This window comes from Heterocephalus glaber, unplaced genomic scaffold (genome assembly GCF_053883595.1).
Source record: "Heterocephalus glaber isolate CG9 unplaced genomic scaffold, H.glaber_assembly_v1.0 deba00000347, whole genome shotgun sequence".
NCBI lineage: Eukaryota > Metazoa > Chordata > Mammalia > Rodentia > Bathyergidae > Heterocephalus > Heterocephalus glaber.
The window spans coordinates 38849056-38873899 of record NW_028258143.1 but is presented as its reverse complement, the minus strand read 5'-3'; the positions used below and the strand labels follow the sequence as shown (position 1 = coordinate 38873899).

The 24844-nt window shown below is 45.6% G+C and overlaps 1 long non-coding RNA gene across 1 annotated transcript in view; it reads left to right on the top strand.

Moving 5' to 3' along the window:
• The first annotated feature begins 19927 nt into the window (after positions 1-19927).
• The window catches only part of LOC110351071 (uncharacterized), a 100264-nt gene continuing 95347 nt past the window's right edge, over positions 19928-24844 (top strand). The window contains exon 1 of the long non-coding RNA XR_002398086.2: positions 19928-20337. This is a non-coding gene — a long non-coding RNA (uncharacterized LOC110351071). The remainder of the gene's footprint in view (positions 20338-24844) is intronic.

Below are 24844 nucleotides of genomic sequence, written 5' to 3'. Positions count from 1 at the left end.
CAATAATGTTTTTCTATCCCAAGTTAGTTACAGAAAAGTTAGCAGTTAACACAGCATGATTTCGACTGATGGACTGAACATCGTCAATTAAAATGGCACAGTTTTTCCTTCCGACAACATACTCAATACCAGTCAAAAGTCTCTATAGTTCTCCTGGCCAAGATGCTGGGTGGGAGCTCTCTGAACCAATACTGGTTTAGGGTGATACACGACTCAAATCCTCCTTTCCTCAAAGAGACTGCTCAGCTTAATTTGTCTGAAGTTTTTTTTTTCTTTCTCTTACAACTACAGGTAAACCCAAGAGCAAAACTCAGGCTGTTTCTTGAACTCAATCTTACTTGCTCACTAACACAAAATCTGTGTCCTACCTCTGCGGTGCTACAAGCCACAGGGATGCCTTTCTTCTTGCGTTTTCGCCTTTTTTCACTGGTCTCCCCCCCCCCCCCCATCATAATGTAAACTTCCTGGAGACGTGACCCAGTCGTAGGTACCCGTTTAACCTTCTATCTACCCATAATGACCATACAAGAGGCAACCGATTGAACACGTGATAAACATTTTCTACTACTGGAAGTGCAAGGAAGGGGGGGATATCAACTTTTCCTGTTCTACTGATATCATGCGGAAAGGGTCTGAAACAAAACAAAGTAAGCATTTCTGTGACTGCCGCGTGTTTCTTTACAAAAATAAACCCTATGCTGCAGATAGGGGGAGGTGCTACTGTCCCGGGGTCCGGCCGCCAGTCAGGTTCAAATCCCCGCGCTGCCCTGGAAGAACACCGGGCTTGCCCACCGGCTCCCGGCTCCCGCTACCGCAACCCGCGTCCAGACCCCGGGCTGGTGATCACTCCTCCCACCACTGACTGCAGAACCGAACCCCTCCCACCACCCCTAAGCAGACATCTCCCCCGATGACCTTCCACCTCTGACTCTACAGCTCCACTTCTACCTCTCCTGTTCACTACAGGCCAGAGGGGGAGAAGGTTGGTGGCAAGCAGTGCGGCTCCTGCTGAGTCGTATGTCGTATGCCCTCCCACAGCGAGCTGAGCTGAGTCAGCCGCCCGCGCGCGCGCGCGCGTGTGTGTGTGTGTGTGTGTGTGTGTGTGACATCTGTGGCTGCCTTGAGCTCTGTTCTGCAGCAGAGGATGACAGCAGTGAGCACAAAGCCTTGCCTGCTGAGACTGAGGCTCCATCTCTGAATGACTGACAGAATTAAACATGGTTTAGACGAATGGGAGGCCCAACGGGGATTTGTGGGTCAATGCGAAGAAATGTAGACTTCACTTTTTTTCTTTAAAAATGTTTAATGTTTTGTACCGGGGAATGAACTCGGGTCCTTGCACTTGCGAGGCAGGTGGCAGAACCACTGAGCTAAATCCCTGGCCCCAAAATATTTGATTTTTATTAGTACGTGTTTGTAGTACATAATGATTATATTCCTCGGGAGAGCTGGTACATGAACAAAGCATATCTTAATTCTTCTTTCGTCCCCTTCCCCATCTCTCCCTCCCTCCTTCCTCCTCCATCTCTGTACCCCTTTTATTATCTTAGTTTATTAGTACATGAGTGTGGTACATACTCTTTACAGTCCTTGTGTGGAATTGGTACTTCCCAATTCCTTTTTTTCCATCCCTATCCCTTCCCTCCATTCTCTTTCCTCCAGCTCTTATTCCAACCAACCCCAGGCTACCATCATTTCCCCCTATGTCCCTGGACTGATTCAGCCTTCCACATCAGGAAGTTGACTTGAACCCAGGCAGGCTTCTGGCCTAGCCAGGCTGCGTGCACCAGGCCTCTCCTTTCTTGGTGTGCACTCTGATGAGGTTTGTAGCTCTCAGATGCATTGTAATGACACAGCTGTCACCTGGGTTTTCTTCGGATGGAGGAAGCCCCTGTATCTGGGAGATCATCTGCTTCAGTCTGCCTGCGATTTCCTGTTTTTGTGTCAGAAGTGCCACGTCTCACACACCCCATAGTTCTTTAGAATGGTCAGACAGCATGCCCTCCCCTCCCCTGCCACCACCCAGCTCTAAGTATAGGCTGCCTGCATTTGAATCCTGACCTGGGCATTTAGTAAGGCAAGTGACGTCACTCCATGTTCCTCAGAGTCACCTCTGTGAAATGCGGATAAGGAAAGTAATTGTTTTATTGGGTCACTTTAAAAATGATAAAAGAACATACACACACACATACACGTAAAATTTCAACCTTCACTGTCTACAATAGGTACTGAGAAAATGTGAGCAATGTTATCATCACATTTTCATCTGCAGAAATGGGATTCTTCCATTTTCCTGGAGCTGACATTGCTTCCTTGGAGCTGGGGTGGATGGTAGAAATGATCCTTCTGCTATCTGCAGATGAACATGAATAGGAGACCTTTCCAGTGGGGAGAAGTGACCCTCCCCTTTAATATTTTATGTTAGAGTTAACACAAATGCAGAAAATAGCATAAAACAAATGTACAGCTTCAATAATTACTCAGTATGGTGCAAAGTCTTACAATGAATACCTGTGTGAGAAGAGAGGAAGTTGCCAGTCACCTAAAGCTGCAGTCTCCAGTGCCCTGTCCAAACTCTACCCCTTTCCTTCCCTAATAGTCTCCAATACTCTCTGGACCCAGAAATGTTCCATTTATTTTTTCAGTGTAAATGGGTGGCCTTGTGGTGCTATCCAGTCACAATCCTCTTACTTCATCCAGAATACCGCAGGGTCTGTGTTTTCTTTTGTTGTTGTTTTGTTTTGTTTTGGAGCCGGGGGGTGGGGGGGAGAAAAGAAGCAAGATATCTAAAGGAAAGAGTCTAGCAGGGATTTGAGAATATTACTTCCCTTTCTGTGGCTACGCACACTGTTGTCTGGAAGGATGTGTTGATCTCGTTATAAGTTGCTTAAAGAAAATAAGCAATAGTCACAGTCCATTAAAATCCCATCTGCTGCCTGTAAGATGGAAAAGTCATTACTGCCGAGTCAGGGGGTCTCAGGGCCACATAGTGGGAGACAGAACTCACTGCTCCTCTGGCTACAGCCTTGCAGCTTGCAAAGGGGAAAGTCACCCCTGGTTTTCAGTAGGTCAGTGCTTTTTGCACCAAGTCATGCTTCTCCCTAAGCCGTTGTTGTCCCAAAACATTCCTAATGCTATTCTGAATGGTGCTAAAGAGAACACAAAACCCAGATCTGTGGCTATGGTATTCGTCCTGAGATCCAGAAAGGGAGAGGCTGGGTGGGTGTGGAAAAGGTCACTGGCACTTCAAGCTTGAGTCAGACAGGCTGGGAACATCCATCTCTGGGGAGTAGGGTGTGGAAGGGAAACAGGACTTCATGAAGGAAATTATACATTGGTGGGGCAGGCAGCTAGAAATTAAATCCAGGAAGCACAACTTGAAATTTGGCATGCTGTGTCTATTAGCATGAACTTCATCTGCATAGAACAGAAAGCCAAATAACAGTGGTTTAAATCCTATAAAGGAAAATTTACCTCTGGAGGTGTGTAGTTCTCAGCAAGTACATTGGAGCCAGAGTTGTTAGGAACCTAGACCTCCACTTTCTTGCTTTGTTATCCTTAGCAGTGAAGTAATAGCCTCAAGGACACTTCGTAATCCACAGAGTCTGCTAAAACTCCAATCATTGCCTCTAAGCTTTCACGTAGGACAAAGGAAGAAAAGGTCAACAGAGTGTGCCTTGCAGCAAGGGATTCTTTTTTTGGTACTGGGGATTGAACTCGGGTCCTTGAGCTTGCACAGCAGGTGGCAAAACCACTGAGCTAAATCCCCGGCAGCAAGGTATTCTTTTGAGCAGCCTTCCCAGAAGTTATACCAGATGACTTCTGCTTCATTGAGTGTGCCTACCTGAAAGGAAGGCTGGGAAATTAGTCTTGGATTCCTGAAATAAAACAGATTCTTCTAGAGGGGTTGCCAGAAAGAGTGAACAGGAAAGTGGTGCGACTAGCAATCACTTCCCACCCCGCATGTTGAGACAGTAAATCTCCGTGGTTAAGCATTGAGTGTCTACAGATGACCACTACATGTGGACTCTATCACCCACCAGCTGCATGAGCAAGGACGAGACAGGTAACATTTCTAAGATGTGGGCCCTCATCTATAAATGAGGAAAGTAACAAAAACTTTTCAGAAGTCTTGGGTGAATCCGATGAACAACATAGGTGGAAAGTGCTTACTGAAGGGTGGGCTTCCTGGAAGCATCCCAATGACAGCTTTTACAGTGATTCTGATTTAGGGGGCTTGGGAAGCACAGATTCAACAACCTGTGTGCTCACACTGATAACAACTAAATCCCCTTCAGATGTGCACGACACCTAACAAGTGCAACATGGGCGATGGTCCCTTGTAAGTGTGATGCCTGCAGGACTGGAGGAGGTGGAGTCCCTGCGATCCCATGGGAGGGTTTGACTGGTGGGAGGTCTCCATGACTTGGGGGCATGTGGGCCTTCCCAGACCCCCTCACTGCCAACCTGGTGGAGATGAAGGGCCTGTCTGGTGGGCTTGGGCAGCATCAGCCCCCTTCCTCCAGGATTGAGTCCCACTTTGCTGTCCTCCCTGGGCTTTGGACCGTACCGCTAGATCTTCAGCTGCCTTCACCTCTCTGGAAACTTCTTTGGTTCTACCTTTTCTTGGTGGCTCAGCTTTCTTCTGAGTCCAAGGACCTGACCCCCACCCCTTCTTAGTTTGCACCCTTTTTCAAAGACAGGAAACACTTATGTCTAACACTATTCTGCTATCAAATATGGGTGAGAAATACTATTCCAGATACTCTAGCCTCACTTTGGGAGGTCACATTGCACATGGATATATTGAAGGCTCTGAGGAGTCTTGCAAAGGAATCCATTAGTATTAATCAACCCAATGTTTCCTATTTACTGATTAAGAAAATTTGGCCAAAGAAAAGGGGTCAGCCTTAGAAGCCTATGTGCTGCACATCTCTTATAATTTCCAGTTAAATGTGCTTTTCTCTGATATGTGGTTTTCTTGTTTGGGGCAGGGGTTCTTGTTTGGGTCCTCTGGGTTCTTCCATTTAACTATAGAGAAGATATCTTAGGTTTGCATCCCATTTGCAGATCTGAGACAATCCCCATTTTCTTGAAACCAATAAATGCTGCATCCTTTCCAGTGCCACTTAACTCTCCCTACTTCCTTCCGTTCTCTGGGATGAGAAATGAGATCATGTCTAAGAAAAGTCTTCTAGAAACTAGTAAATGCTATATAAATGTTAGTTGTTACTATTTTGATGACTCACTATGGTGCTCCAATCCCCTTCTCCCTGGGGAAGGGGCTTTTTTCAGAATTACAGTTGCACAATACAAAAATTGCTGAAACCTACTCACATAGTAAGAGTCCATTCTGTTGGTGCAATAAGCACAGGACTAGAATGTACACAATGGGTTCTCCATCTGACACAGCAAGGCGAAAGTGTACACACCATCCCTGAGTGCTCAGATTGTACCAGACAAGCAAACTCGGAAACCACAGCTAACCCGTGCCGCCTGCCTGTCCGCTCTCAGACCTGCAGAGTCAGAGCTGTTGCCCACTGCTGTGAAGCGACCGTTCCTCTTGTCACAGCTCACAGTGACAGCCTTCTCTGGATTTCCTTAAAACTGGGCCCAGGAACACCAGCCAAAGCCTGAAAGCCTAAGCCCCAAACAACAGACTCTTCCTTGTTGTGAGATACTGGGGCTGGGCTCCTCCTTTCCATGATAGTGAGGCAGCATCAGAGTAACATGCAGAAGGGAGGCGTGCCTGGAGTTGGTGAGGTGGCCTGGGGAAGGGGAAAAGTCTATTTTGCTGACTTCTTCCCCATTTCTGCTCCAGAGAAAGCAGAGAAGCCAGATCTATATAGCTCAGCAAATAGGCCACAACTATAACTATTTAGCTAATTAAGATGAAAAGGACAAAAATTGTGATTCCACTTATGGATAGACAATTTCATAGAGTCAGAAGAGGGTAGACTAGAAATTACTAAGAACTGAGGAAAATGAGGAATGGGGAGTTAGCATCTCATGTGAGTGGAGTTTTTGGAATGATGGAAGGTTTGGGAAATGCATAGTGGTGATAGTTGTACAACATTGTGAATATGCTTAATGCCATGGAACCACACTCACAGTTGGTTAAAGTGGTCAATTTTATATTATGTATACTTTACCACAGTAGACTAGAATGAAGAACATGACAGTAACAGCAGTAAAATATTTGGTATTAATGTTCCTAAAATGGTGTTCTCCTGTGAGGGCAGCTCCTGACCTATCTTGGGGGGCAGAGACGTGGTCCTGGGGGGAAGACAAGATGGACTGGCTCATCAGGCCTGGGCAAAAGCCCACCAGACACGCTGCTCAGAGGCTTTGACACGGAGCAAAGCCTCAGCTCACCTTTCCCAAGTAGCTTCCTCTAGTTTGAAGACAACTCGGAAAGTTCTTTTGCTTGGCAGAGGCTGCAAAGCACCAGAGTGGCCTTCTGGGGTGCAGGCTCAGCAGGTGTGAGAGGAGCATGTGGAGTCACGGAGGCCACCTTCGGGAAGGTAGCCCCACAATGGAGTCTGCTCAGCTAAGCCATGTTCTGGGGGCTTTTATCTGGGGGGAGGGGGTAGCGAGAGAGAGAGAGAGAGAGAGAGAGAGAGAGAGAGAGAGAGGCTGGAACCCAGTCTGAATTTCAGACAGTGGCCTCTAGGTGGTGCACAGACCGTAATAAATGACGGAGAACAGCAAGAGATGTCACCAGCAAATGGAGCTGCACAGCTCAGTTCAGAAGCAGAGGATTTTATACAGATGATGCTCCCACCCCAGCTGAAAGACACCTCTAAAGCCAAGCCTCCTGGATGTGATCTAAAGATGGCACAGGTTTGATCATCTTGAGGACAGTGGCCAGGGAGGCATCCTATCCTCCTGAGAATGCTCTAGAGCCATCAGCTGTGGCCTTCCCACCAGGAGGAGAGGTGAAGGAGTGCCCAGTGCTCTGAGAAGCGGGCTGCGTGCAGGGCCCACTGTTACTCCTGAATGCTCCGTGGTAGCTTGCTGAACCCAATGGGAAAAACGCCGAGTCACTTAGCTGTCCAGGAGCCCTGAGCTCCTGGAGTGGGATCTTCCCTTCCTATTTTCAAGCCTGTATCCTCTCAGCAAGTGCCACAAATGAACAGGCCACAGGTCAGAGCCATCCCTGAGACAGCAAGGCCAGCAGATGGGAAGCCGGCAGCTCCTCTCCCCTTCCTGAGAATCCTCATTTACTCAGACAATTGACCTGTACACCTGCCAACTCACACACGGACAGGCTTGGCCATGACCTGGAAAACGCTGCAATACATTGTTGCAGAGAATGGAGAAGTACTGCTCCCTCTCCATGAACCGGTGAATTCTGTGTTTCTCCATTGTACCACAGTGCTTCCAGGGTTCAGGCCTCTCACTTTCACTGAACAGGGCAGACTGGGGTCACTGAGCCAGTTGGGGACATGCAATCATTTAGGGCCCTCCAAGAAGCCCAATGCTAGACTCAGGGCAGTGGTGAGGTGGAGGGGGCTGAAATGTCTCTCCCAGCTTTCAGGAAGTCTAGTCCCATACAATCCCTTATGGTAGCCACTAACTATATGGGGTGATTTTTTTTTTTTTTTTGGTACAGGGCCTCAAACTTGGGTCCTTGCACTTGGGAGGCAGGTGACGGAATCACTGAGCTAAATCCCCGGCGCGTGGGGTGATTTTAATTAAAATTAAAAATTTAACTCCTAAACCACATTTCAATACCCATAATTTGGCGAATGAATACCAAATTGCACAATACAAAAATACTGTATCATTTCTATTGGACAGTACTGTAGCATTTGGACATCAATAGGAATAACATGAGGTCACTTACAAAGGTGGCAAATAACTAAGAGCAAATTAAGTAGGACATAAAGGCTCAGATAAGTTGTGTCTCTTAGACAATGAATAGTCTTCCGATTCCTACCCCAGAATTTAGAACCACATGAGGATATTCTGAAGTCTAAAAACAAAATTTTGTTTTTAAGAAGTAGTGGTAGCTACTGGAATAAGATTTAATATGATTTAGAAAGAAGCATGCTCTCTGAAGTGTGAGGGACTCACTTCTGGTTTCCCTGCATCCATGGTATTCTCCCCCATCTTCCACCTTTGAGAAGCTCTCTCCTGCTGAGATTTACTATGCATATGTCAGGGCTGGGCTAAGCACTTTCACATATCTCAGTTAGTTCTCACCACATCCGTGAGATAGGTATTTGTGTTGGAATTGCTACCTGCCTAGCAGCAGTTCCATTTCCTCTCTCCTCACCCTATTCCTGCTGCTCCTAGCCTTTGGCCATCCCAGTAAGAGGATCTTACTACCAGCTAGGGTGGGCGTAATTGGTCTAGGAGGTATCTTGCTATCAAAAGGCGGAGGGATCCTTTGCCATCAAAGTCTGAGGGCCAATCAGAGTATGGTATTCTTCTTGCCACAGCAATTAAGAAATCACATGTGAATCTTTGGACCAATAGGAAATAAGAGGAGGTTACTAAGGCTGCTGGGAAAGATGTTTGCTTTCTTTCAGGAGAGTTCTTGGAAGATGGACTGTCTCATATCAACCTTGTCATGTGTGGATATGCAGCATGATAAAAAAAAACTGAGAATGTTTGCATTTAGAAAATTCATTATAGTAAAAGATACATTGCCATTAGGGCCCTTCAGAATACTCTCCTTCACTTTGAACACACTTATCCCATTATTCTTGCTACTTTCTGAAGCAGTTCTGGAAGTCCTCTTCGGTGAGTATCTTTAGTTGTGTTGTCATGACTGCCTTGATGTCCTGAATTAATTTAAAAAGTTTACCTTTCGTGGCCATATTGACTTTGGGACACAGTGTCAGATCTGGTGAATAGGGTGAATGAAGACACACTGTAATGTTTTTACAAGCCTGGCTTTCCATTGGATGGCACTTGGCAGCAGCATTCACCATATTTTGATCACATTTCATCAAGACATTCAATCTTTCTGGATTCCAGAACTGCTTTGGAAAGTGGTAAAAATAATGTGATACGTGTGTTCACAGAAAGGGGGAGTGTTTTGAGGGGGATTAATGGCAATGTGTCTTTCACTGTAAGACATCTTTCAAAATTTAAACACACACTATATTTTTTGATCATCACACATGTGATGCTTGGAGCAGCTGCTGCAGTTTCTACATCACCTGACACATGGCAAAACCAGCAGCTAAGATGCTCATAGAAAAAGGGAGCAGGAGAGCCGGGCTAAGTGGCTGTTGGGCTCTGGGCTCAGAGTTGCCAGCCATTCAACTCCTAAGTTGTTTCATCATTTAGTATTAGGCTTTCTGTGATCTGCAGCCCCCAGGCCCCAAATGAGTATCTCCTTCTGCTAGTAAAACTTGAGCTAGGAGAACTTTGTTAACTTGCCCAGTGTCACCTAGCTAGTAAGTGGTAGAGCCAGGATATAAATTATTGATGCTTTTGACCCCCAAACACATGCTCTTTTGTCTTTGTCACAGTTTCTTTCTCAAGTGAACTGTGAGTGTATTTAAAGGATCTGGGGGTGAAACCATAAAGACAAAACCTAAGAAATGGCAGTTTGAGGGCCATAGGAACAATGTTTTACCTTGGATCTCATCTGAGAATGCCCTGACAACTGGTTTGTGCAGGTGTTTGCAGATCATAAGCAGGTTTTCAAAATTCCATGGCAGCTATACTTGGTTCTTTCTATGTTTTCCTTTTCCCAGGGTCCCTAGCAAAAATCTTGTGGGATTTTGGCTTTTGTTAGAACGGGAAACTCTTGGACAGACTTGCTGAAACCCATACCATTCACCAGGTGAATTAAATACCTTGGCATATTTCAAGGGCTCAGCACACTGAGTTCCTAAGCAGCCAGACCTCACATTTGTCTACTGGGCATACAGGGGCTGGCTGGTGCTCCAGCAGGCAACTGAACGTCTTTCAGTGTCAGGGAGCAGTGGTGGTTGCCCCAGAGCATTTTTTCAATCTTCCTGGATTGAATTCACACCCTGGGGAGGGCTTGTAATTCTGTTCTCTGTCTCCTTGCCACTCTTATAGCTTCTCTTGGCTTCCTTACCCAATACCGCCTTTGACCTTACCAGTTAATGAAGGTCATCCTCCCAGCAAATACCACATTAAACATATCAGACACTGATCAACGGAGCAATTTCCTAGCAGAAAGGTCACAGCTGAAAGGCAGCATCTCCCCTTGGCAATAGCATCCATGGAGAGGCCAGGGAGGCAGGAGGTGCCCGCTTGGTGAGTATATGGGAGTATATGGGATTGTCATTGACTGCGCTCCTACTGTTGTGTTAAACAGGAACACTCAGTTAAGCAGTGGTGCCATAGAGAATTTTTATCTTCACTCTGGCAGAAAAGGAGGTTCATATTGAGAGCAAACAATTTGCAAAAATTGCTTTTTTGAAGCTTACCTTAATAACGGTTGAGATATTGAAAGCCACAAATAACTTCTCTCAGAATCTGGCCCCAAGGATGGCATCATAGCCTGCACCATGTGTTTATGTGGGTAGATAAATGTTCACATGCATGTGCGTGGTGTGTTTGTGGGAGGAATGTGGAACAAGTGAATATTTGCAGGTGCATTTGTGTTGTGTGTGTGAGTAGAGAAGATGTTCACCTGGTTACACATCAACACTCAAAGTACATGCTGTATGGGGCCTGGAGGCCTCCCCTTCACAGACTCCATATGGGATGGGGCCTCAGAAATGTTGCCTTCCATTTCTCTTCTTACCTCCTCCTCAGTAAGTGGTGACTTAGTTGTGTTTGCCCAGGGTAGGATGTGGCTCTTCTCAGGAGGTCTTTCCCCAATTCTGGATCCCCTGTTACATCAGTGGAGTCTACTGCTTCCATCTCAGGTCTTTCATGCCTGTGTCCCAGGGAAAGCAGCCATCCCATGGATCAGGCAGCCTTTTTACTAACTGCTCTATGGCCACCCAAGGAAGTGGCTGCACTGAACTTTTTAGCCTCATGGGAGGGGTTTCCCTCTTCCTTCACTCCTGCACACCCTTTCAACTCTGTCCTCTCCAGCTGCCCTCTGCCTAAATCCATAGCCTTTGCTTTTCTGTTTGAATAGAACCATTCAACATCTCCCACTTATCCATTTACTAGGGCATGAGTAGTGATTGCCAACAGTGTGGACCCCTTAGTTCTCTGCAGGGAGGGCTCCCAGGAGCAGACTCGAAGGGAGAGAGGGTAGTTGGCTTTTTCCTCACAATGAGAGAATGCTTCTGAATTACACACAGAGACATGCCAACTGTACTTGTGTCAGGCCAGCTTTGCTTTGTTCTGTGTGGCTCCAAAGCCTGACACAGAAAAAGGACCCTGGAAGGAGATTGCTGTCCAGGTGTCCAGACTCTGGCTGAGGGAGGGCAGAGAGAGAGGGCCAAGGATCCCTTGAGACCCTTCCAATAGCCTTGGACAGCAGCAGAAGCTGACTGATGGGCATGCTCCTTGGAGCTTAGTTCTAGTCTCTTTCCTGCTATGAGAACTTGTGTCTAAGGGAAGCAGAAGTTCCCCCTAGCCCTTCAGGGGTGTATGGCTGATGTTACCTTCCTCTCTGCTTCACCAGCCACACCTGTATGGAACACTCTGTGTGGTGTACACTCTGTGTAGTTCACCTAATCATATATTTATGACATTAATCACAGAACACTTGGAGCTGTTTCCCAGACTACTTTAACCATTCTGTTAGGCAGATGGTGCCCTTGTCACCACTTCTCACCAATCTGATGGGTTCCTGGGCATTGACTTGCAGAACTGCAGGCCCACATGGTGTCCTGTCCTCATGTTCAAGCTATGGAGAACTCTGGAAGCAGAGCGTGGAGTTCACTTTTCAGCTCTTCTACTCACCTTGTGATCCTAGATGAGTCATTTAATCTCTGTGTGCCTCAGTTATCTATAAAGTGGGCATAATTTTAATACTCATCTGATAAAGTTGTAATGAGGATTAATAAATCAGTAGCTTGATGTTTTCAGAACAGTGCTGGGAAGTGCCAACTATTGACAGTAGAAGTAGCATTAGGACCATGTTTGTCTGTACCACAATATTCTAAAGCAAGACCACTGCAGATTTTTCTCAGGCTGGCTAACTCCAGGATGAGTGAATTCCTGGCTTGCTTTGTGTTGCAGCCAAGCTGTACCCAAAGATATCCACCCTGCTGTGACCTCACTGGGACCGAGTGCCATCCATTTAACAGGGCACAGTCTCTCTGGCAGGGAGCCACACACAGAGAGGTGGGTATGTGTTGAACATCACAGGAGGCTGGCCAGAGGGTGTGCTCACCTGGCTGTGAGTTGCACCCAATGGATACCAGGGGTTGCCTTGTTCTGCAATTGGTAAGAACTCGAGGGGACTCTCCATTTCAGTGAAGAAGGGAATGATGTTGATGGGGAGGAGCAAGTTCTCTTTACTCTATTTGGCTCTGCAGCATGCGGTGTCTGCTGATCTTTAGCTGAAGCTTTCTAGCAGAAGGTCCAGTGTCAAGTGAGACTATCTTCCTGTCAATTGAGAGCACCTCTTATTTCCTTGTAAATGCAGACCTTGCCTTTAATTAAAGGCATTGGAGCATGGGGATAGGAAAACAGGTAATGATCCTGTTTCATGGAACCCAAATTTCTGCAGGTGGAGTCCATTTCCTCCTCTCCAATTCAGATACACCCCTCTGCTTGAAGACCAGAGGTTTATGGGAATTATCTGACCCTTACAGGTCTGGAGACAGATGGTCATTTAGTTCAAGCCTAAGGGGTGCTGTCTAAAGCCCGACAAGAACTGGCATGTCTCTGCCCAGACTATTTGTCCAAGAACTGCCTGAGGAAGTCAATTCTTAGATCCTGATGAAAACTGTCATCCCATCTTTTCTAGCTGAATTCAGACTCCACACTGGGTAGTGTCTAGTCTCCATTCTACAGAGCCATCTGGGGGATCTTTGTGTGGCAAGGTTGAGGAGTGCAGTGCAGGTTGGCGCTTGGAAGGAACTTCATGGCCTGGCAGGAAGGCATATAGGTCGTTAACCCAGATCTAGGAAAGGTTCCTGGTGGGCTGCTGTTGAGGAAGCCACCATGGCTGAACAGAGTCAGCTCCCATGGTTCCCAACCTGCAGTCAGAGCCTGGGGGCTCGGCAGGGAAACTAGGGTGCCCTCTCAGTCTTCCCTGCACCCTGCAGCACACAGCTCACTAGACATAGTTTAGCAGCCTTGGCCATAAGTGAGATAAACATGGCTGTGCTATTTTCCTACAGGCTCATTCCTAAAAACAGTCCTGTGGACAGCCAGCATGTGGCTGCTGGAAAGGCTTCAGGCTCAGGAGGTGGACTCAGGACTTGCATGGGTAGGGCCAGCAATGTCAGCTGAGGCTGAGAACCAGCCGAGCAAAGCCTTCCTCAGTGGATCCCATGGGAGGGAAGCCTGAGGGACAAGGGCTGGACATTTGTCACTCTTTGAAGCACAAGGAGCTTCGTTATCTTGTACTTTTCTGGTGGGGCAAAGGCCAGTGAGGATTGAACATCTGCATGGTGCCAAGCTCCTTCTTGCAGACAAATCACGGAGGTGTGTCCTTCGAGTGTTGGGCTCTGGCAGCCACGTGAGCTAACAGGGCTGGAAGCCTGTTAGCTCCTGATGCTGGAGAACATCTGTTGCCATTGTATGCCTTTTCTCTTCTCCATTTCCTCAGAAAAGGCTTGTAATAGTTATTTGCAAAAACAGGTGGAGCACTTTGAAGAAAACCCTGTGTAAACAGAACACAAACAGCAGGTTGCTCTGCCTTTAGGCCAATCCAACCCCACCACTGCCCCGCCTCTGTCAGAACAGCAAGGTTGCTGCCTTCATCTGAGAAGGCCATTTAAGGCTGTGGGGAGAATACTGAGCACAACACTGGTATCTGAAGACCTACATGGAGCTGTCATGGGACTCATCTGGCCATCCTACCTTGGCTAAGTCACTCAACTTTGCTCCTGCAGCTGGGTCATCTGGGAAAGCAGAGCCGCACTGGTGCTGTGTGAGGATTGACTAGATAACACTTGAAAATGTGTTGCCAGAAGCAGTGGAGATAGATGGTGGCAGACACAAAGCAAGAACTTATTACTGCCACCATTTGTAGGTTTGTGCAGTCTTTCCTTTTGGTGGTATATGTTCAACATCATTAGTTTTTTCAGGGTTGGGGACTGCAACTCCAATTTATTTTCCTTCCCTCAAGGCCTAGAATTACTTTGAGAGATTTTAGAGATGATGTGGCCCAACTCTGACTCTTTTGTAGATGAGAATCCTAAAGCTTAGAAAAAGTTCTGGGATTGTGTAATGTCTCCCAGCTAATTAGAGCTGGAACTAGAATGTGGCTCTCCTGAGTCTCAGTGCTGGCTTTGTTCATGGAACTCAGGCTCTGTCTGGGAAGTTGCCAAGGATGGGTGGCAGTGGGAGAGGGACTAGCCCTCCCAGTTTCCATCGGCATCCCCCAGATAACCACTGTCTCACTGTGCACTGGTCTGGCCCCCACTGCTGACACATTTTACCCTTGCATTTCTCCATTCAGAAATCCTGTACGAAGTCACCAGTGTTTCTTCTCTCAGCGAGTGAGGATAGAGTGCAGGCCGTAAAAGGCAGGCACACATATGGGAAACACCAGGCTAGTGCTTTATTTTTATTATATTTTTAGAGGAAACTTTATTTGAAGCACAGACTCGCTATTCCTGTTGGGAGAGCTGCCAGTGGACTGTTCACTGTCCCCAAATCAGAGGGGCCAGCATGCATGCGCCTTTGAGGCCCAGCTGCAGTTCTCCAGTCTATAAAGCAGGATGGATAGGCAGCTTGGCAGGAGCAGAACCAGCCAGCAATGAGCAACTTGGGAAGGGACACCCTGAAATCCTCCTCCAGCCGCTCAAGTGCATACTGACCAGACTCCCTGTTGCAGAGGGTCCCTGGGGGCAGCTCTAGTCTGCACTCAGGGTCCAGCATACTGTCTGAGCCTCTGGAGGAGTCTATGCATTCTTCCAGTGAAGGGCAGAGCCATGGTGGCTGCACCTCCATGACATACACACTTGTTGTTGGGCAATCAGAGGCATCTGGTGTGATGAGGAGATGGGCTGAGCAATCCGTAGGTTTTGTAAGGAATGTTGCAGAGGACAGCTCTATTTCTCTCTCTCCTTCTGTGCTTGCATTTAATTATCTTCCAAGAAAAATAACCCAGGCTTTCTTTAATCAGTAACCACTATGGTCTGGAGAAGCTGTCATGGAGGCCGGTAGGAGTGGTTAGTGAGTTTAATCATAAAAATGGCCTGGCCATCCTCTCCAAGGAGGGCATGAAATGATACCTTGGATGGCTTGTTCTCCTAGCCCAGACGCTCATCCTCATTTTGGTGGTGAGCCAGCTGGTTGTACAGGGCTGGGGGACAGTAGGAGAGCCATAAATAGTCAGTAACAAATTCCATGTGTTCAGGGAATCTTGATGGAAGCCCGAGCATGATAGGGGTGGTGGGGCAGTCTCGGGCGCAAGGCAGAGAAGGGGAGGAGGCTGAGGAGGGAGAGGGTGGGGAGGCCAGCCACAGCACACTCCTCATCTCTTCCTGGGTTGATCAAAGGCATCATTTCTGCTCAGCCAGCAGAGTCCAGAGAGCAAAACAGAAGCGGCCGTGGCCAGAGCAGGATGTTGGTGGTGGAAGGGCAGCAGGGAAGAGGCTGCTGAGTGTGATCTGGGGGAGATGCTGAATGTTGGTCGCACGGGTCCTAACTGTAGCAAAATGGTATGAGACCTTGAATATGGTGCCCAAATCCTGCTTCTGGGCCTCAACAGGGGTGGGAGCAGTCTCAAGTCCATGCAGCAGTGCACTTCTGGACAATACCATCCATGGCCACTAGCCCAGTGAAAGCATCCTTGATCACAAGCAGAGCACAGTGTGGCTGAGTCACTGAGAGTACCCAGAAGGCTCAGCTGATGCATCCTGCTTCCCTCTCTCCCTTGTCCTACTGCCCCTCTAAGTTGGCTCAGTCTCCTGCTCAGTTCCTTGGGCAGCCAGTGACATCCTGCTTCCTGGGCCCCCTTCCAACATTGCAGTGCTGGGCCTCAGCACCATGAGGCACCTCTGCAGCTGCTGAGACCCTCCTCAACTGCTTCTTTTGTATGTGTTCCCATGTTTTTATTTTAAAAATTTCCTTCCTTTTTGTCTGGATGGAAAACACATCCAGGTGAAGGGATGGCTCATATCTTCTCTTTTTGCCCATCTGTCCCCTGCACCTAGGGACCACTCTGTTTGAAGCAACACACCTCCTACTCATGAGCCTGTACATTTTTGAAGAGGCTGCCCACCTTCCTCCTCACACACAAACTGCACACACCTGCTGGGAACAGACAGACTCTTACCATGCTGTATTCAGTGCTGCCCTTGCCTTAAAACTTCAGTCCTAGGCTGTTTGTGTACAAGTGTGTGACAAATTTTGCCCACCAGAAAAATAGATCACCTCTAATGTCTCTGCTTGCAACATAAGACCCGTGGGTACCACAGTGAGATCAAACCTAAAAGGGGTGCAGGCTGTTCAGAGAGCAGCACTGTCCAGAGGGAACAGCACCTCAGAGCCACACAAGAGGCCTCTCTCTGCATCGAAAGCAGTTGGTATCCTTTTGGTCCCACATGTGGGACACATGTGCAGCACAAAAATGTCAATTGTCTTTCTCTGGTAACCATTCACATCAGAGCTACCTCCTGGCCTTCCCTTCGAAGATCAATTTAATTACAGGCATGGATACCCAGTGCGGCTGTGGGGAGCCAACTGCGAGCCTTGGATTTCAATAAAGTCCAAACTACTTTGAAATCCAAATACAGCCAACCTTCAATTATCCACACTGAGGAAAGGGAGCGTGGATAATCTTGAACGGCAGATGATTAAAAAATCATTTATTTTAGCTTTTGGGAGGTACCATATGCTATTTGGAACAGAGCAGCAAAATTTCCTCTCCAGTTGTGTTTTGCTCACACTAATATTGCAATGAGCTTGCAGTTCTCCTGGTGGAGCAGCTGACAGGACAGGGAATGGGGCAGAGGAGGTGGTTCAGAAGCACACTGAGTGGCCAGGCAACCAGGATGAAGCAGCAGACAGCAATGTGGCCTGCAGCACAGAAGGAAAACCACAGAAGGTTCTTGGTCTCTCCTCTCTGAACTTGAAACGAGGGGAGAAGGAGAAGAAAGAAACAAAGGGTAAATTCTTGTAGGGCAAAAGAATTTATTTTAAAGTTTCCAAGCATCTATTTTCTGATACGGTTACCTGAACCAACTCTTTGGAACACCTGGCCCACGCTGTGCCTGCTTCCTTGCCTTCGTTTCTGTTGTGCCGCCCGGCTGAAATGGTTTCTCCTAACCCACGTGAATATCATCCATCCTTCGAGACCTAGCACACTTCTCATGTTCTTCACGAAGACTTTTCCAACCACATCCAGTGGAAGCAACTCTTCTTCCTATCTTTCAGTCCTCTTCTGAACACCCAGCGCATTCTCAGTATTCTCTTCTAACCTATTTGGAGTAAAAGTCCATTAGGAGGGGAGAGGTTTTATATTAGACCCTTTAACACCTGGCAGTGTTTGCTGCATGGCAAACTGATGGGCTAAGTCCTGCAGAAAGGTGTGCAGATACTAAACCAGTGGATCCCAGTCTTGAGTGGCCTCAGACTCTCCCTGGAGGACTGGAGAGTTTCAGGAATGGGACCTCAGAGGTGCAGCTTTGGTAAACTGGGTAGAGCTGGGAGCTGGGAGTTTTCAGTGAGTGGGTGGCCTCATGACACTGACTGTTGGGAGGCTGGTTGTAAACAGGTCATCAGGGCTCACACTGAGGAACTTCCATCTTTACGTTTCACTCACAAAGGTGAAATCAAAAGTTAAAAACAGAGTCTCTGAGGAACATACTGGAGCTATTACTAAGCTCATACTTCCTAATTCTGATTTTAGCATTTTCTTATATAGAAAAAAAATCTGTGAAGAGTAGAGACTAAAACAATACAGGGGTTTGCAACAGATTTTCCATATTTCCCTGACCCGAAGCTGCATTTTCCCCATTTCTCTTTGTCTCTGATTTTGGGGTGTAGATTGCAATTTTTGATATGTTATAGTTGACATGGGGGGGGCCCAAGACTGTGCAGTACTTACTCAGCCCTAGCTCTGCACTTTGCTATCACTTCAGTGAGTCACAGGCATTGCTGGTGCTACACATCTTGAGTTTCATTGCCATTTAAGTGATTTCAAAAAGATTATACTGTGATTTGGCATTGAAATGAAAAATTATTGCATACATAAAAGAGGATGGAAACAGAAACAGGGCATAAATTTGGTATTAGTGAAGCAAATTTGTTGGAGGGATAATCACACTCCCATTTTTTCTTGCAAAGAAGCAATCAGTTGGTTCAGTTGCTTTATAGCTTTGTTGCCTAACCTGTGATTCTGGGACCAGCAGTGTTGGCCTCACCTGTGAGAACAGTAGGATTTCAGGCTGCAGTAAAGATCTGTTCTTTATTTACTGTTTACCAAGATCCCCAAGTGATTTGCATGAACATGAAAGTTTGAGAAATGTAGCATTGTAGGACTTAAGAAGGGAAGATACCAACAAGTAGATAAAACTGAGTTATATTTTGTTACCAAGGTATGCACAGGAGCATTGTCTATCACACACTAGGCAAGAAAACTTGAAAAAAAAATGTCAGTTGTTCAGAAGAAAATATGGGAGATAATGAGAAACCATATCACCAATTTGCTGGATGGCCCAGAGGACATTATTGTGTGGAAAAACAGGCTACTGATGACTGCAAAGTGACTCAGAAGAGTGTAAATGTGTTTTTGTGAAATACCTTAACTGATTCTTTTCACTTGTTTTCTCTCTTAGATATGTACAAGAGTGATACATGGTAACAATAGATGTTTAAATAAATTTAAGAATTCTTTTAATAAGGAAAAATCTTAAGAGGAAAGTATTGTGTTATAAATTGGGAACATTCTTTTTACTTAGTAATATATAAAATGATGGCATATTTCACAATCAAAGAAAAGGCATTTCAGATTTAATGAAATATAAGCAAAACCCCACACACGTCACTACAGTTGCCTTTTGCCTTTCCTTAGTTAAAATTTCAATAACTATTGTCTATGTTCTGACAGCGACTAACATCAAGATATTTTATATAATAAAGCTTTAAGTTTGTTGATTCTGCTTTTTACATTGGGTGGATTTTTTGTTTTGTTTTGGTACTGGGGTTTGAACTCAGGGCCTTTGCACTAAGTTACATCCCTAGCCCTTAAAATTTTTTAAATTTTGTGACAGGGTCTCATTAAGTTGTTAAATTGTTGGCCTATGATTTAGCTCATTGCAAAGCACCTGCCTGGCAAGTGCAAGGTCCTGAGTTCGATCCCCAGTGCAAAAAGAAAAAAAAGAAAAAAAAAGTTGTTAAATTGTCCAGACTGGGCTTGAACTTGCAACCACCATGTTTCAGCCTCCAAGAGTGCTGGGAGTACAGTCATATACTAACATATCAAGTTAAACTTTGTTTTTAAAAAGCCTACCTACCCTATGCCATTAATCTATCAAAAAGAGTAGTTTCCTAGCTACCTTCCTTTAGGGTTTGGAAGGTTAAGTAAGAGAAAATATCAGGTGAGAGAAGTGAGGCAGGAAGATTTTTGGTACAATGGACCAGATTAATTTTTTTTTCCCACTGCTGGGGCGCAAACCCAGTGCCTCACAGATACTAGGCAAGGGGTCTGTCACTGAATCATACGCATGTCCCCAGCTGGCTTTAACAGTTATATATACAGTAAAACCTTGGATCACGAGTAACTTATTCCATGTGTGTTCTGCAAGACAAGCAAACATTTCTAATAAATTTTAACTTGATAAGTGAACGATGCCTTCAATATGAGTAGTGCGGGATGCCAATCATCACATGATTACAAATGGGCCGATGGTTCTCTCTTGATTGCTTGTGTGCGCATGTGCGTGCGCACACACTGAGGAATTGTGATGTCTCCAAACAGCAAGAGGTTATGGAGATTTCATCTGCAGAGGGGGAGGAATTCTTTACTTCGAATGAGATCAGGGTGATGTGTAAAATGCAGGATCCATGCAAAATTTTGTAGAAAAGTGCCACCGGATAAGGCTGTAGCAGTGGGAGTGATGAATCTGTTTAACGACAATACAATGTCAAATTTCTGTGAAATCCTCAAAAGGAGGCAAAAGCATCATTAAAGTTGCATGAAAAGAAAGAGATTCCATTGAGCCAGTAGATAGCAGTGATTCCATTAGTGATCGTGAAAGTCATCTACACAACGATCTCTCGTCTCCCTCACACCAGCTATGAAGGTTTTCAAAGGTAAGTACAGGTCAATTTATTTTTTTAAATATTTCATTATTTTGTGTTACAGCATTGTAATCATTTTTATATGAAATTTTTTGGGTTGTGGAACGAATCACCCACATTTCCATTATTTCTTATGAGGAAATACACTTTGATATACAAATGCTTTGGATAACAAGTATGTTTCTCAAACGAATTATGCTCACAAGCCAAGGATTTACTGTACAGTACTCGCTTCCTGTTTCAAATAATGGCAATCACAAAGCAATTAAGAAACCTTATTAGCTGTTCCCACTCTATTTAAACACGAGAAACCTGTGAAACAGCAACATCCTCCTCCCTTTTCCAGACAAGGAGTGGGAGGTCAGGACTATGAGGTAACTCACCCAAGAAGACAAGGATATTGGTGGAGGGACTAGAATTGTAGGCAGGCATCACCCTGTTGTCTCTGCTAGGACAGTTTTGCCATGAAACATGCAGCCTGGGATGGTCACCCACTGCTGGCTCGTAGTGACAGATTGTTTGAAAACCACTCCTTGTGCTCTATGGTCTGTGCCCATGAAGGTCTTCAGCTGAGTTGCTGTCTGATTGTTGGTCTTTGCTGAGTATTGCCTTAGGGTGAGATTCCTTGCCTTTAGATATACAATAACATTTGCCACCTGTTTTCAACAACAGAAGCCTCAGATTTTCTTCCCATAAAAATGCTCTATTTCTTGCAGTTTCTTAGTCCCATCCCCATCCTGTGTCGTCTCGGGGTTTAGTTCAGCTCTCTTCACCAGGCTATCATTTAAGGACGTACTGTGTGACTGACTCCATGACCAACCTTGTGGACATTGACTCATTACTAACTTTTGACGGAGTCTCATGGCCTAACCCTGAAAACCTCCCCAAGAGTCTCACTCCTTTTTAATTAACTCAGAATGCTAGTCAAAAAGGTTGTCATTCTTTTCATAATTACATTAGTGGTTTGCCATCTGCTGACATTAGAATCACCCGGGAAGTGTTAAAAACTCTCCAGGGCCCAGGCCACAGTTCCTGCCAATTGAATCAATCTCTTGAGATGGAATTCAGGACCAGTATGTTTTAATCTTTGTAAGTGAATCCATGTATGAGTTTGTGAGGCAGTCAATCATATTACCTCCTTTAGCTCCTTTCTAATTACATTCCTCAATTTAAGTTAAAAGCCTTTCAATAATCTCCCACCTTCATAATAAAAATATTTTTTTATTACAAAAAACCCAACACACTTATTGTGCAATCTTTAGTTTTCAAATACTACAGCAAAGCCAAGAGAAGGAACTACCAAGCACCATTGATCTTACATTCAGGGAGGCTTCACCAATGTCTTTCCTTTGTATGGATCCTGTGCATGTGTATCTTACTGTACACATGGTTTTGTAGCCTGTTTTTATTATCAGAATGTCTTTTCAATTGACTTCTCAACCTGACTTCTCCAACTCTTGCCCTTTTCTCCTTTGTCCTGTCGTCCACAACTTTAATAGGTCAGTCTTTCTCAGACCTTTCAACTTGACCTTCTGCTATAAATTCTGAAGTTTCCTTTTATCCTACTGGCTGATTCAGTTCAGAAGCACTGAAGCTGTCCCTCCTGGAGTCAAAAATGCCTCTACCATCTGGCTGCCCAACTGTTCAGGTCAGATGTATCTGAGGTCATTTTAGATTCCTTGGGTGCCTCACACCTCATTTCTAACCAACTGTCAAAGCAGTTTGTTGTGACTCAAGTATTTTTAAATCCATACCATCTCTCCATCCATGGTTACAGCTTCTCTCTAGGCTACCAGCATCTTTTGCCTCAATTGACACAGCCATCAAACTGGCCTCCCTGTCTCCAGCCTTGCATCTCACTGGTCCTCACACTCTCTGGTGACATCATAAAGTCACTCTTACTACCTTTGAATTCACACTTCCTACCAAGGCTTTCAAAACCCATATGATCCAGCACTGCTCGAATAATGCTGCCTCTATCCTCCTCCCCAACACACAACACACACCAGGCTTCAGAAGCACTGAATGCTTCCCTCTTAGTTCTGCCTGAAACACACTTTTCATTCTTCTTCTGGTGAGTGCTTACAGGCCCTGAGATCTTCCCTGATTCTCCAGAGCTGGATCCGATGCCCCTGTTTGCATTCCCCTAAAGTCCTCTGCCTTTCCTACCAAAGCACACATTACTCTGAACGGCACTGGCCTCTGCTTGGCTGCATTCCCTCCAGACTGGAACTCAGAGGCCACGTCTGTTTACTCATTATTATGTTCCCAGCATCTGGTGACAAAGAGCAAAAACATTTGCTGAATTAACAGTGACTGGTGCCTTCTTACCCAACACCATGTAATATTTCAGCAAAGAAGGGGTCTGTTCTGTGTTGTACTCTCCATTGCTACACAGAGCATTAGCAGGGCCTTCTCCATTCTACACAGGGGCTCAAGATGAGGGGATGTTTTTTCCTGCCTTATTGACTGGTTTCCCATTCTTTCTCTGCTTCATAGCCTTTCCTATCTCTTTTTTCTCTTTCTGGCTTCCCCTGCTTTGCAGCCTTCAATTCAAATTAGCTAAGTTAAATTTTGTATGAGCTTAGTTTTATTTTTCACAGTGAAAATTCCTTATCTCTTCATTAATAATAGACACCATTGTAACCCAAAGCTCTGTAGCTTTTCAAGTAGAATCATGTTAATGCATATCTGATGTTGGCTTGCTGTTAACTACTAACGTTCCCAACATTTTAGCATCAGTTAAAAAGAAAAAAAGCATTGGTAAAAGCAAAGATAAAGGAGCATGCTTTCCTATCTCTCTTTCATGGAGTTTGGTTTCCTTCTTTAAAATGTTGTGAATCTTTAGTGCCTGTCCGTTAGCTACATGTCAGCATCTGGGGGTGGATCAGGTTTTGCAGAGTCATAGGCATATGCAATGTGGGGGTATTTAAGAAAAAGAATACAAATTATAAAGATAGTACTTATGGTCCTTGAAAATGGGCTGGGGCTCCCTGAAAATCTAGCTTCATTAGAGAAATCTGTTCTCAATCTTTTGTCTTAATTTTTGTAATTGGAGAAACCAAAGCTCAGAATAATGGGTACACGTGAAAGTCAGTATAAGGACCATCAGCTAACCTGTTCCTCATTATAAGACTGCAGCTTGTTATGGAGCTAGAGGGATTTGAAAAATTGGCTAAATCCTCAGTACTCTATTTCATTTACACAGGCCAAACCTAAAGGACGAAAACAAGTAAGAGAAAAAAATATATATATAAATATATAGTATCTTCCTATGCAGTTCGCCTCTTTGTGAGCAATATCCTGATTGGTTAGGTGGGAGAAGCTGGGGTGGGAATTTGGGAAGAGCAGTTCTTGTTCATACTATTAAACACCTACAAAAATAGACCTGCTTATACTGATTAATCTTGAAACAGATAAGTTTCTACTCCACGTTAATAGGCAAAACCAAAACAACACCCAATTCTGAACTTGGTGGAGTTAGGGATTTAGCCAGTTCTCAATTTTATAACACCAGACTTGAGGCCAAAGCCAGTGCCATCCCCAGTGGCATTAGACTTGGGGTCCCCTTCCTGCCTCATCTCTGAGAAGAGATTCTGGTCAGTCTGGGCCTATTTGTAACTTTCATCGTGCCTCCCGATCCTCTTCCATGGACTGCCTTTGGCCAGCCCAGGCTCTTGAGTCAGTTCTGTGGGATCCCCTTGTTCAGGAGGGAGGAAAAGGAGAGTCCTTCTGATAAGACTCCAGTTGGGCACTTTGTTTGCAGCAGGAGTGATAACGTGCGTGATGGGTGGAACTTGAACTTAAGTCTGAGTGGTTTTTTGTTCTGTTTTGTTAGTGATGTCAGGGATAAGCAGGCCCAGGCCATATGGGGCGTGTAGCTGTGCCTGCAGTACTCCTGTTTTAAAGGATGAACTCCAAGATGTGTCACATTTTGGTAAACAGATAAGGTATGCTGTCATGAGCTGAAAATGAGCTCTGAGCCAGTGTATGCTGACTGCTCACAATCAGGGCCAGGCTGTGGCACACAGGACAGTGCTTGGCAACACAGCATCAGGAGCTGAGGGGCCTTCAGAGGACTCAGATCTCATCACACCACCCTGTCTGAGGGGCCCATGAGAAAAGCAGAAGCAAGTTATGAGACTCAGGGCAGGAGCTGTACATAACAGGTTGGAGCAGGTCATTTTGGAACTAGTGGAGGAGGTTCATTTGGGTCAAATTCATTATGATGGCAGAGGTATAGGGAATTTTTTATAGGTCACTAGCCCCTCACCTATAACAAGGGCAGAGGCTGGCATACAATGGCACTCAGTAAAGGGCAGATTGCCATGTTTGTGAGTGGGTGTGAGGTGTACCATTCTCTTGTCTACCCACTGCCAGGCCTTGGGTGCCAGGGACTGATCAGGCAGGACTGCAGTGGAGTTTCTGTGGACACCCTGGGCATGGTGACTTCCAGAGTCAATGTTATTCAGGCAATCGTTGGGTCAGTTGTGTTTGCTAAAGCTCTTTAAAACAATGT